The sequence below is a fragment of the Acinonyx jubatus genome, chromosome B1, assembly GCF_027475565.1.
Source record: "Acinonyx jubatus isolate Ajub_Pintada_27869175 chromosome B1, VMU_Ajub_asm_v1.0, whole genome shotgun sequence".
In the NCBI taxonomy this organism is placed as follows: domain Eukaryota; kingdom Metazoa; phylum Chordata; class Mammalia; order Carnivora; family Felidae; genus Acinonyx; species Acinonyx jubatus.
In genome coordinates, this window is record NC_069382.1 from 50,402,059 (window position 1) to 50,414,616 (window position 12,558).

A 12,558-nucleotide genomic window follows, 5' to 3' on the forward strand; every position below is an offset into this window, starting at 1 on the left:
TGTTGATATTATGTTTAATTTTTTGAGCGACCGCCATGCTGTTTTCCATAGTGGCTGCACCATTTTGCATTCCCACCAACAGTGCACAAGAATTCCAGTTTCTCCACATCCTCACCAACCCTTGTCATTAATTGCTTTTCAATGTAGGCTTCCAGGCCTCCTCCTAGAGGAACCATGTTTTTTAAATGCCTTGGGCAGTTTTACAACAAATAGATTTGAGAACCACAGTTCTGAAATCTAGTAGCCACACCATCCTGCTCCTGCATGGATCTGATACACATCTCCAAAATTTTAAAACAAATCACAAAGAATGGTGTAACAGGCATGGACCCTGATGTCCAAAGCCCTGGGTTCTTTGTCTTATTTGAAGTGACCTCCATGTCTTTGCCAGTAAAATGAGACCCTCAAAGCAGAAAAGCAATACAGTCCATCTGACTCTTGTGCTAGAGCTCCAGGTAGGATCTCATTTAGAGAAATCATTTTTGCTGAGCATGGACAGACACTACACACACAGGGGAACTGGGCACAATCTTCCACCTTCTCAGTGTTTATCTTCCTCAACTCTGCACATATCTCCCCTAGAGACACCCCTGGGGATCTCAACCTCACAGCTTTCCTATGTCACTTACTAAGGGTTAAGTAGGGAGCTTCAGGAGCAAGAGCATCCATCCCATGGTCAGAAGGAGCGAGGGCAGTGAAGGCTGTGGCCAACCGCTCCCATCCAGGATTTGTTTCCTTTCAGAGCTGTTGGCCATCCCTGAGCCTAGATAGGAGTCTGTTCCTTAAAACAGAAACCTGTTGGGGTGGGGGGGGGCTTCCCTTCCCTCAGAAAACCCTTGTATTCACTACTCCAATGGGTTGACATAGCTCTTACAGAGGAAGAAGAATGAGATTTTAAAATTCCACAGACATGACTGTCTTAGAATGCTAGCAAAATCTATTCCACTATGAAAGCCTTCACTTTCCCCAAACCTGCTTGCTGACCAAACTACTTTAATTGTGGCAGCTAGAGTATCTTTCTTAAGCACTTAGGTGTCTGTCAGGCACATGCTGTAGGTACTGGCACTATGCTAGATTCAGGAGGAAACACCACACACAGTAGTAACGCTGCAGTGCTGATTTGTGAATTCTCAGGGTCAAGACCTTTGCCTGGGAAAGACTCTGTGGCCACTGAGTCTGTCCTTATAGATCAGTAACCTCCCTGGTGGGAAAGTGGGATGGATTGCTCCCCTGACTCCCGGAGAGCTCTGTTTCTCTTATGAAGGAATGGCAAATACCTGTTTAAACTTCTTTTTGATATTCTGGTGAGGGGCCTTCCTAGCTGTGCCCCAGGTACAGGAAAATCTCATAATGCTGTGGGGAGGTGTGCAAGTAAAGCCTTATGGACATGACTCTGATTGGAAAGGGACACTGCTGGTCACCTCCTCTTTCACATTTGCTGACTTTCTCACTTGCTGACAGAGGCCTGATTGGGTGACCACATGTTTCATGAATCTCTTCCAGCCACAGAGGTTGAATATTTGACTAGTCTAAACTAATCATGTAATTCCATTTCCCTTATCAAAGGACATGTGATATCACCCTGGCCAATAAGAGGCTTCTAAAAAGGTTTTTTTTTATACACTAAAAAGAATACAAGTCAGGGATTCGTCTCTTCATGCTTTTGATTGTTGTTTGTGGATGTGAGTTTTGGCACTTCTACAGCCACCATGTGACCATGAGGACAAAGCCAAAAGAATTCTAGAGTCTTAACTTGGTCAAGCCATTGAATTAATCAACCATGAAATCACTCTGCCTCTGGGCAACAAAATCCTTAACCTGAAAACACTTTTAGCTGGGAATTCCGTTTCTTTTAGCCAAAAGCATCCTAGCACAACAGTGGCCCAACATGGAGCTTTGACCAAAGGATCCAACAGGACACAAGGCAGCATCAGCAGGGTATTAACTACAAACCTGCATTATCCACATGTAGAATAATGAGCTACCGCATGACTTGGCACATAAAATAAACTCACTGAGCACCTTGTCATATTATGGATGAGGAATCTGAGGCTTAGGGAAATTATAAGAACCAAATTCCGTAGTTCTTTATATTTCATAAATTGCTTTTATATTGGTCATCTCACTTAATCGTTATAAAAATTACTATTATTATCTTCATTTTATAAGTGAGTAAGCTAAAGCTGATGTGGAATATTAAACTATTAATAGTTACATTGTGTTTTATAGCTTTATGCAGTTCTTTTCTCATCATAATTTCTCTAATTATTACCTTTAAATCGAATCTGTAAGGTAGAGGCTTGTAAATAAAGAAACGGGCTCAGAAGGGTCAACTTGGCCAAGCTCCGCTAAGGTCCAAAGCTGTTCTTCCTACATCAGTGACTCTCACAGTGCAGGCCCTGGACCCACAGAGTCAGCATCACCAGTGAATGTCTTAGAAATGCAAATTATCAGGTTCCACCCAGACTCACTGTATCAGAAACTCTGGAATGGAGCTCAGCAATCTGTGTTTGTTTACAAAGACCTCTAGATGATTTTGGTGCACACTTATATTTGAGAAGTGTTTGCTTTGTACTACGGCTGTCTCTTCAGTGACCTGTCCAAAGTTATCCTTCAGGGTCTTGGTCAAGGGCCAAGTGTTCTTTCTAATACAAAAAGTCAAGGCTAAACTGAAAAAAGAATATGGACTCCAACCATAAAGATAAAAGCTAAGATCACAGTTGATCTCAGACTATAAAATCATGAAGCATATGCTATACTATAAGTAAAATATTGCCCTTCAACCTTGAAGAAAATTATTTTAGGATCAATAAGCAAAGATGATACTGTTGTATACTGTATACCTCACATGATCAACTCATAGAACTTAAAACCCCAACTAGTGGGATGGCCAAGATCCAACCAAAGGAACTGAAGACTGCAGAAACTGATCCTTAATGAGCTGGTGAGGTGAAGGCAGACTATAATATCAATCACCTACTATGCACCAGACATTTGACAAATGTGATGTTGCCTCATCTCAAACAATCCCTCTTGGTAGGTATCACCCTGCCATGTAAAGTAACTGAGACTCAGGAACTTAACTAACTCGCCCAAGGTTCACCCAGTTAATGAGGAGTGAAATCATTGTTCAGATAAAAGCCTGGTTTCCTCCAAACTCTGAAATATTTTGGCTATTTCACTTTATTGTTGATTATGCTGCATCTGGGAGAAAAGCTTTCAAAGCAGCCCACATTGAGCACCAATGTCCTGTCTGCAGCGAGAGATTGGCTAGGTCCTCAGGACCCACTTACCCCTCTTTGCTTCTGAATCCACCCTACTCTGTACTCTGTGCAGGTGGTCAGGGAGCATCACGCTCATTTTTATAACCCTCAAATTGCCTAGCATAGGGCTCAGAACAGAACAGGTGCCCTTAAGTGTTTACTGAAAACATTCTCAGATACTGCTGTTGAGGCACAGCCCTGAGCTTCTGGAGATGATGGTATTGGAAGGAACAATATCTTCCCAGCATGTCTACTATGCCTCAGGCCACTGCTGGACAAATGAACCCTTGGTCTGAGCAACAGTGAAAAAAATCTTTCTGTTCCTGTGTGGTTGGATTGTATCAGCCCAGCACCTCCTGCAAGCCACAGGGTGGTTGCTCAAGAGATATTGTTGACAGATTGATTTACCGACTAATTTATACGACATACTTATCCAATGACATAGGTATCTTGGAGGGAGTTCAGAGGAAAATAACCAAGATGATTAAAGGATTGGAAAATGTGCTTTACAGGGAAAGGTTATGGGGACTGGGGTTATTTAACTTGGAGCTGAGAAAGCTGCTGAACACTGCATGCATAGGCTATTGCACTGGAAAGAAGATATGGCTCCTTGACTCCATCCTGCTAGCTTTCCACCTAGAACACCAAAGCCTAGAGAGCAGGGGTACCATGCAGTCAGCAGGTCTAGGCGTTGTGACCACTAGTCCAGTGGTCTCTCAGCAAAACCAGGTCCCCTGCATCAGCACACACACACATGCATACACACACACACACACACACACACAAACCTATGTGCATACACATGCACAAACACACAAACACCCAGTCACATACACACACATTACAGGCATGAACACACACAGACATGCACATATAGACATGCATACCCACACACATATACACAAACATACGTTTAAGCACGTTGGTGCTGAAAATGGCAACCAGCTCTCCTATTTCCCCCAGCTTAGATAAGGAAAGCAGACCTGTCTGAGACCACCATAATAAGAGGATTTCTGGATGATGTTTACATATCTAAGAGCATAAACAAAGAATAATGCAGGTTATACTTCTCTAGAAATTTCCCAGAGCAGAGGATATTCTCACTGTCTGAGGTGTACTTCTGGGCTGTGGGAAGGAACCAGATGCCCTCCCGGGCCTCCTTCATGGTTACACTGCCAGAAAGCAGTGGCTCATGCCCCCTTGCCCATCACTATGGAGTGGACCTCCTTCTCCAAGTACAGGATGAGTCTGCAGTGGGGTGGAACCCAATGGGAAGGTGCAGAACTGAAGCACAGAGATAATTAGTGTCAGTCATGCTGGACTTGGCTGAGAGTCTGCCCTCACTGGCTGTGTGCCCTCTGCAAATCACCCAGTTACCCCAAGTCTCAGTCTTTTTGTCATTAAACCTGGGACAGGAGGATGGCATTTGCCTCAACCAGGGATGGCTAAAAAGAGCAACAAGGAGGAAAGAGGTTTCAGGCAGACCTGGGTTTGACTTAGTGGTGCTTCCATAGTTTAACATCTCCATGCCCCATTTTCTTCTGTAGGAATGGGTGCAACGATGCTAACCCTGAAGCCAGTAGAGGAAATTCAATAATGTAATTCCTAGGGACTCCTGACCCTTTTTCCTGCCAATCTCTATATTCGCCCTGGCTCTTTATAGCCTTCTCTTGAAGTCTTGATCCTCTGAGAAGCAAACATGGCCCCTGAACCACCCCACCGTGGGCCATCCTCACCCTGTAGGAGTGGAGGGGCAGCTCCCCTCCACCCTAAGAGACTGAGGGGGGTCCTCAGGAGGGATTTCTCCCTCTCTGGCTCCAGTGACTGCATTGTTCACCCCCTTGGTGCAGGTGGGAGAACCAGACAGGCTATATAATATTAACATCCTGTAAATTAACGAGCAGGAACCTGAATCTTAGCAGCACCGTGTTTAAACATGACCTACCACCAAACAGCCCAGCAAGCTGGGGGAAGAGAACCAATCTTGCATCACCACATGCATCCTGCTCAAGACGTCCCTCCCAGAGTCTCAGGCTGAAACACCTCCTTCTTGGCTGTGACTTCCCAGTGCCAAGATACTCTAACCCTGGGGCGGCTGACCCTAAGAGACACAGACCTACTGAGACTCAAAAAGACTCACCATCCTCTGCAGAGCAAAAGAGCATGGCCGGCTCCTCTGAGCCCTCTGAGACCCCAGGGAAGTGGCCAGTGGAGGAAAGTCAGACCACTGTTGATGCTTGCCCCTCTCTCTGAAGCTGATTCAGCCTCCCAGGGCCACAGGACTAGTGGCCTTCTTCTGGACAGCCCTTGCGGCTGCTCTCCTTGTCTTAAGAGCCCAGGGCCCCAGCCCCACAGAGCAGGTGACCTACCTCCTCTGCTTAAGCAGACAGTCCTTTTACATGAAAGCCAGACACCCAGCAGCTCTCCTCAGAACAGAACTGGATTATGACAAACTGAGAGAGGATTAGTGGAGGACACCATCTGCAGAGAGAATAATTAGCTTAGTGGGTTACACAGATTGTTCCTGGCCCTCTGCCCAAGGCTGCACTCTTCAAGACAGCCCCCATGGGCTTTCAGGGAAGCCCTCCCAGCACCAGCGGCTCCCACCTGATTCCAGCTGCTTGGGTAGGCCATGAGCAGCCCGTGCGGACAGGGGGTGCTCCATGGAAACACAAGTACTGAGCTAGAAACACCAGGGGAGAAATGGTTAGCTGATTCCCATCTCCCTGAATAAATCAGAAAAGGAAATATGATGTCATTGCAAGACATAGGAATTCGGTGTATGAAGTCCTAAAAGAACAATCTGACAAGTACACATATCCATCAGCTGTTTTCTGTACCAATGCTGAATAACCAGTTTCCCCCTTGTAAGACCCTACTTACTCATTTTAGACTGAAGTGATCATTTTGGCTTTACATTGACAACACTTCTGGTGAAATTTTGAAGCCTGGAATTATCAAATCCTCTCTCTCTCTCTCCCTCCCTCCCTCCCTCCCTCCCTCCCTCCCTCCCTTCCTCCTTCTCTTTCTCTGAGAGCAGGAAACTATTCTTTCTTAGAAAACTCATGTTTAGGTTCAGGGTTGCTTAGAGGCAGGAATGAACTATGTAACTTGAAACTTGGTGGTTTCCTCAATGGAATTTAATGAGGTTAAAGAGTCACCTGCAGAAACAACTGGAACTGATAATGAATTGCCATCAAGAAACAAAGACTTAGCCAATGTGTGTTCAATATAAATATGACTGATCAGTTCTACAAATGAAATCCTTCAAGGCTTGCCTCTGGCTGACAGATACAGGGTTTAGTCCAATTAGATGTGCACAGATGTGTGTTACAGAGTGGAGATCACTCTGTATTTGAAATATAGGTGTATTAGTCAAGATCCTCAATGAAATACAACCAATAGAATATTTAGAGATATAGATATGTAGAAATAGATTATGAGGGATTGGACTATGCAATTATGGAGGCTAAAAAGTCCCACATCTGCAAGCTGGAGAGCCAGAAGGACTGGTGATATAGTTCTTTTTTTTTTTTTCAATATGAAATTTATTGTCAAATTGGTTTCCATACAACATCCAGTATTCATCCCAACAGGTGCCCTCCTCAGTACCCATTACCCACCCTCCCCTCCCTAATCCCAACCAGAAGGCGTGAAAACCATCTGATGATGCAAGTCCCAGCCTGCATCCAAAGACCCAAGAACCACCTAGAACCAGGAGAAATGATGTCCAAGGTCAGGAGAAGATGGATGTTTCAGCTTATACAGAGAGAAAAAAATCACCTTCCCTCCACTTTCTTCTTCTATTGGGGCCCTCAGCAGATTGTATGGTGCACACTCACATTGGGGAGGACAATCTGCTTTACTGAATCTACCGATTTGAATATGAACCTCTTTCAGAATCACCTTCAAGACAAGTCCAGAAATGATGTTTTACCAGCTATCTGGGCATCTCTTAGCCCAGTCAAGTTGATACATAAAGTTAATAGTCACACTGGGCTTGCCCAGGTAATTTTAATAAGAACAAATATTGTCAAATACAATAGTCATTGGCTGAAATCCAGATTTTTTTATGCCAACTGTAGAACATAAGAAGCACAAACACATTTCAGATGGTATGTATTGGTTCATTGAGTACCCGAAAAGTGTACAACATTCATTGGTATTCAGTAAATGCCAATTCATCTACCCTATGAAGTAGATATTATTATCATACCAATTTTTGAATGGAGAAACTGAGTCCTGGAAAACTTAGCTTTCCAAAAGACATTTGGCTGGCATGTGGTGGGGTCAGAATTTGGATCCAGGCTGCTTGGCATCAGCTTCCATGTGTCTAACTACTACACTGTACTTTTTGTGGGGAGAACAGCATAGGCCCAGAGAAGGAATGATTTTATTAAAGGAATAAGAAAGAGAATGAAGTGTCAAGAAGGGAATGAGAAGAGTTAAAAAGCAAGAGAGTGCAGAAAACCAAGAAAAGAATGTTTCAAGTATGGAGGAATCCAGCCAAAGGCTGTTGAGACATCAAGGAAGAAAAGGTGGGGAAATGAATGCCCCTAGTTGCTGGCAGTGCAGAGAGGCTTGGTGGCTTCACAAGAGCTACTTTAGTAGACAGGTGAGATCAGAAGATAGACTGTATGTAAGAGCGTGGTAGGCAAATAGAGGCAGTTATTGGGAAGTTTGCAGTGAAAGATAGGAAAGAGAGAAGATGGTAACCAGAGGAGATGGCCTGTGTGTGCCTGAAGACAGAAGAGATAAGCCAGTGCAGGGGGACACAGAGAATGCAGGAGAGAGGAGACAATGAGTGGAGAGTGGGGGGAGGGGGGGGTCACAGCTCATTATGGGACTTGGGACTGGCATGTAAATTCAGCCATTCAGACACAGAGTAAAAACTTCAGCAGGTTTCCACATCACCCAGACAAGGAAACCTGTAGCCTCTGGACAGTCATCACTCCCAAGAGTCTTGTCTCTATGATTTCCAGCGACCCAGTAAAATTTGGGACTCTCTAGTCAACCTGTCTTTCACCTTTGGCATTGTTCATACCACTCTGTGTTTCCTTTTGCACTTATTCTTTCTTTCACTGCTTTGTCTGTGCTGGTGCTTGCATTGTGTCTTCTGAAATCTACATCATCAACTTTTCATGGAGCATTGCCTCTGCTTCCTTGCTGTAACTGAAGCCCAACCCTCCTAATCTCACCACTTCCTCTGCAGCCCTTGAGGGAATGCTGTGTCACCCCTCACACCTTCCTAGGAATGGAACTGGCTTTCCACAAAAACTGCTATTCTACCATTTCTCACTGTCATACAAAGTCCCTTCTCCCTTTGAAGGGCTTGCCATCAGGCTTAGCTACTACCCACCACTCCTCATTACTATCATCTCATGGACTCACTCTGTCTTCCTCAGTCCTGGGGAATTTGGCACCCAATGACGCAGAATCTCCCTTTCTGCTTCATTCCAGCCAACATTCTCTGAGATCTAGATGTCTCTGTCACACCCAGCCCACAAGCTGGCTTCAAATGCCCTTGACTCAATACTCTGTCTATACCCCACGTCACCAGCTCACTCCCATGTCCATTCCCAAGGTCTTCTCTCCCAGACATGCTTGGTTCTGGAAACCTCAACTCTAAGATGTCAGTCTCAGGCCATGGCCTTCTATCTCTGGCTCTCTTCCTCTCTTCCCCCTACTACAAGTGTTCTACATGCTCAGCAGAACTTAGTCATTCTCCTCAGATTCCTTTGCCCCCTTCCTACCTCTGGATCACTTTGTACCCAGCCCAGTGCCCATGGTACATTCTTTCAGCCACTGTCTTGCTGATCAATCCAGCCATCTCCTTCTTCTTTTCCACCCTCAGGGGTTGGAAGCTCAGCTGAACTTAGTCACTCTCCTCAGATTCCTTTGCCTCCTTCCTATCTCTGGATCACTTTGTACCCAGCCCAGTGCCCATGGGACATTCTTTCAGCCACTGTCTTGCTGATCAATCCAGCCATCTCCTTCTTCTTTTCCACCCTCAGGGTTTGGAAGCTTCTGGAGGAATTCACTCATTCCAGTGGATTGAAATTTCTGCCAACTCCTGGTATCAACATTATCTGGGCATCCAGTGCTACTCCTCAGTGCTTCTACATTTCTCTGGTCAGGTCCAGTCCTCACTCTATCTACTCCAAACCATCACCAATTTTTCCAGGTCACTGCCTCAACAGACTTCTGACCAAGATAATAGGAGCTGGGCTTTTTGTCCATAGGATTAAAATCTTTCCTCTGCTACTTGTCCCTCTCTAGGTGTTGACCTCTTTTTACTCCCTCCTCTCCAAGAAAGACCCTCAGGAAAGCTTTAGACCTGGACCAATATGCATTTGCCAAGTGTGGTAAAGTCTTTGATTGAATTACATTTTCCACAGCTTGGGTTTAGGGGATATAAGGTTATCCTTGTATCTATCACTGTCCTACTCTCTACAGCTATTCTTCCAAACTTCTGCTTTCCCCACCTGCCCAAACCCCATTAATGCCCCCTCACCCTTAGCAACAACATCATCTGTGCCCTACTATTGTAAAGTAAAAATCAGTATGTGGTCACTTTTTTCTCAAATAAGCAGTTAAACAAGTTCCAACCCCATCCCACATAGATGGGAAACTCAGTACCCTTCCCCATGTCTCTGAAGGGATTCGGGGGACTAGAACTTTCATCTTCGTGCACCAGAATCTCATTTACTGCTGCCAAATTCCCACTCACTGAGTAGCTTTTGATTTGTTACTTTTCTCTGTCCTACATTGATCTTAATTTCTTCATAACCAGATCATTGTGCATACTAGATGTCTGTGATGTAGGGGGTAAAGATGGGCAGTTCAGATTATGTCACAGCCCAGTGAAGAAGGACAATTTAAAGTGACTCTGGTACATCCCTGTATGCCAAAAGGGATGTATGCCTTGTTCCTCACCCCTTCCCGCCAGTGAGGACTTTTCATAGTGGCCCCTCCTCTTGGACACTAGCTTCCTCCATCATTGTTCCCTCTTCTTCAAATTCCTCCTTGGAACTCCCCAGATTCCTCACCTCTTCTACCCCTAAGGCTTTGCTATTTCTTTTTCCCCAACAAATGTTTTATTATCCTCAGGCAAAAAGACTTTGTTGTTGGGGCAGGTGAGATCAGTTGCTTACCTAACTGCCATGTCTGCTTTCTTCACTGCCAATAGGACCCCACTTTCTGAGGCTGAATATTGAATGTCCTGTCCACTTCTTATGCAAAGCCATTTATGTGGCCTTCTGCCTTCTGCTCCAGTATTCCCCAAGAGCTATCTTGGCACAACCGAAGAAGCCAATTAAGTTATTCTAAAAAATTTTTTCCCAAGATGATGTCTCCCCTGGCCCTAAAGCTAACTTCCATATCTGTCTCTCCCACATTGAAGTTAGGGTCCTGTTGTATAATGGCCCTTTTCAACTTTCTATCATGACCCCACACCTCTACCTGTTCTTCGTTTCATCATCCACCCACTTCTCTTGACCTAGAGGGAGAAGTGGTCCCCAACCTGGCTAATCTACCAGACTCCATCCTCTTTCTCTGCCTTGACCCTCAGTCCCCAGTTAGTCCTGCTCTGTCTCCACAAAGTCATTTTCTTCAGGCATCCATCCCTGTCTGGACTAGGTGTCCCTCCTCTCCTCCTGAGTGCTCTGCCCTTATCTTCAAACAGCACTATTGTGATTGGTCTGCTCCTCTCCTAGACTGGAGACTCTGTGAGGACAAGGCCTGTGTGTTCATTCATTCAGTCAATATGTAGGAAGTTTCTGCTCTATGTTAGATGCTGTTCTAGGGACATGGTCCCTACAGTGAGCAGAGCAAAGATCCTGCTCTCATAGACATTCATTCTAGTGAGGGGAACAAAAACACATAGCAAATAAATACATGACAGGTGGTAATAAGTGCTGTGAAGCAAAATAAAGCAGGATGAGGATACAAAGAGTGAGAAGAAAGGACTGCCTTTTTAGGGACATGGTCAGGGAAAGCATCTCTGAGGATGTGACATTTGGTTGAGTTCTGAGTGAAAAGAACTAGTCAGATAGGTACGTGGGAGAAGAGCTTTCTGGACAGAGGCAAGAAAATGTTCAAAATCCCCAAGAATGAGCTTGCCCCAAAGCCAGTGCAAGGAACAGGGGGCACATCATAGGAGATTTTATAGGATATATCTGTATCTCACACCTGCAGTGGAATGGCTTCTTTCACATGCTTCATAAACATTTTTTTGAGTGAATGAATGATTGCTTAGAAACATGCTGAGGCTCACTGTGTATGTCTCCTACTTTCAGGGGTCCTTGCCCAGGGAAACTAAGGGTTCCCACCCATCTAACAGGTTGCATGCTCACAAAGCCTAAATTTACCTTTTGACAAGTGTCCCCTATAGGGTAAACCTTTGGCTTACATGATAATTTGTCCTTAATGGAGCTCCTTTTATGTTAATGAGCAGACTTCCTGCCCCCACTCCCCAGGCCCAGTAAAGTTTCCCAAGATGACTGATGACTGTCCCTTTCTCAGGGCCCTGACAGGAAGTAGGACTTGCAATGTACATTGGTGACCAGGGGAGATATCCTGCAACCTAAACTCCCCCACTTCCTGGTTCTGGCAAATCGCTTTATTTCTGTGAACAAGAAACCCCCATTGCCTGGTCCATCTCATGACCTGATTTGACCCAACTTGGGCCTCAGAAATTAGTTTCTATAGCAGTTAGAGACTGAATGTCAATACACATAACTCTAAACCCAAATACCAGTGGCTTAAGAAGTGGGTGTTTTTTTCTCTCATGTCACAAGTCCGGAGTCCAGTAGTCAGTGGCTGGTGCAGTAGCCTTAGCTGTCATCAGGGATCCCAAGATGGGATACTCACTCCTGTGCTTGTAACAGGACTGATAGTGCTCCTGTGATCATCTCTGCATTCCCAATCGGAAGAAAGAAAGGGATAATGGGCAAATGGGCTTTCCAAAGCCCATTCTTTGAGAATCCATAATTCTCAAGTCATTATTTATAAATTGTTTAGTTTGAAGTATAGAAAGAGTTGGGTTTTTTGATCCTGTAAGACTCCAAATTACAGTGATCTCTTTGGACACCCATGTGGATAGCAGGCCAAAAGGTGGAAGCAACCCAATGTCCATCAGTGGATGAATGGACAAACAAAATATAGTCTATCCATAAAATGGAATATTATCCTGCCTTAAAAAGGAAGGAAATTCTGACACAAGCTACAACATGGATGAACTCTGAGGACATTATTCTAATGAAATAAACTCATCACAAAAGGACAAGTGATTCTA

General features: G+C 44.7%; 1 protein-coding gene across 2 annotated transcripts in view; it reads right to left on the minus strand.

The window, feature by feature from the left end:
• Window positions 1–12,558, minus strand: part of RP1L1 (RP1 like 1) — a 65,165-nt gene that overhangs the window by 45,296 nt on the left and 7,311 nt on the right. For both annotated transcript variants that reach the window (XM_053216681.1, XM_053216680.1), the window contains exon 3: window positions 5,633–5,744. The gene's annotated coding sequence lies outside the window, so the exon portion shown is untranslated. The remainder of the gene's footprint in view (window positions 1–5,632; window positions 5,745–12,558) is intronic.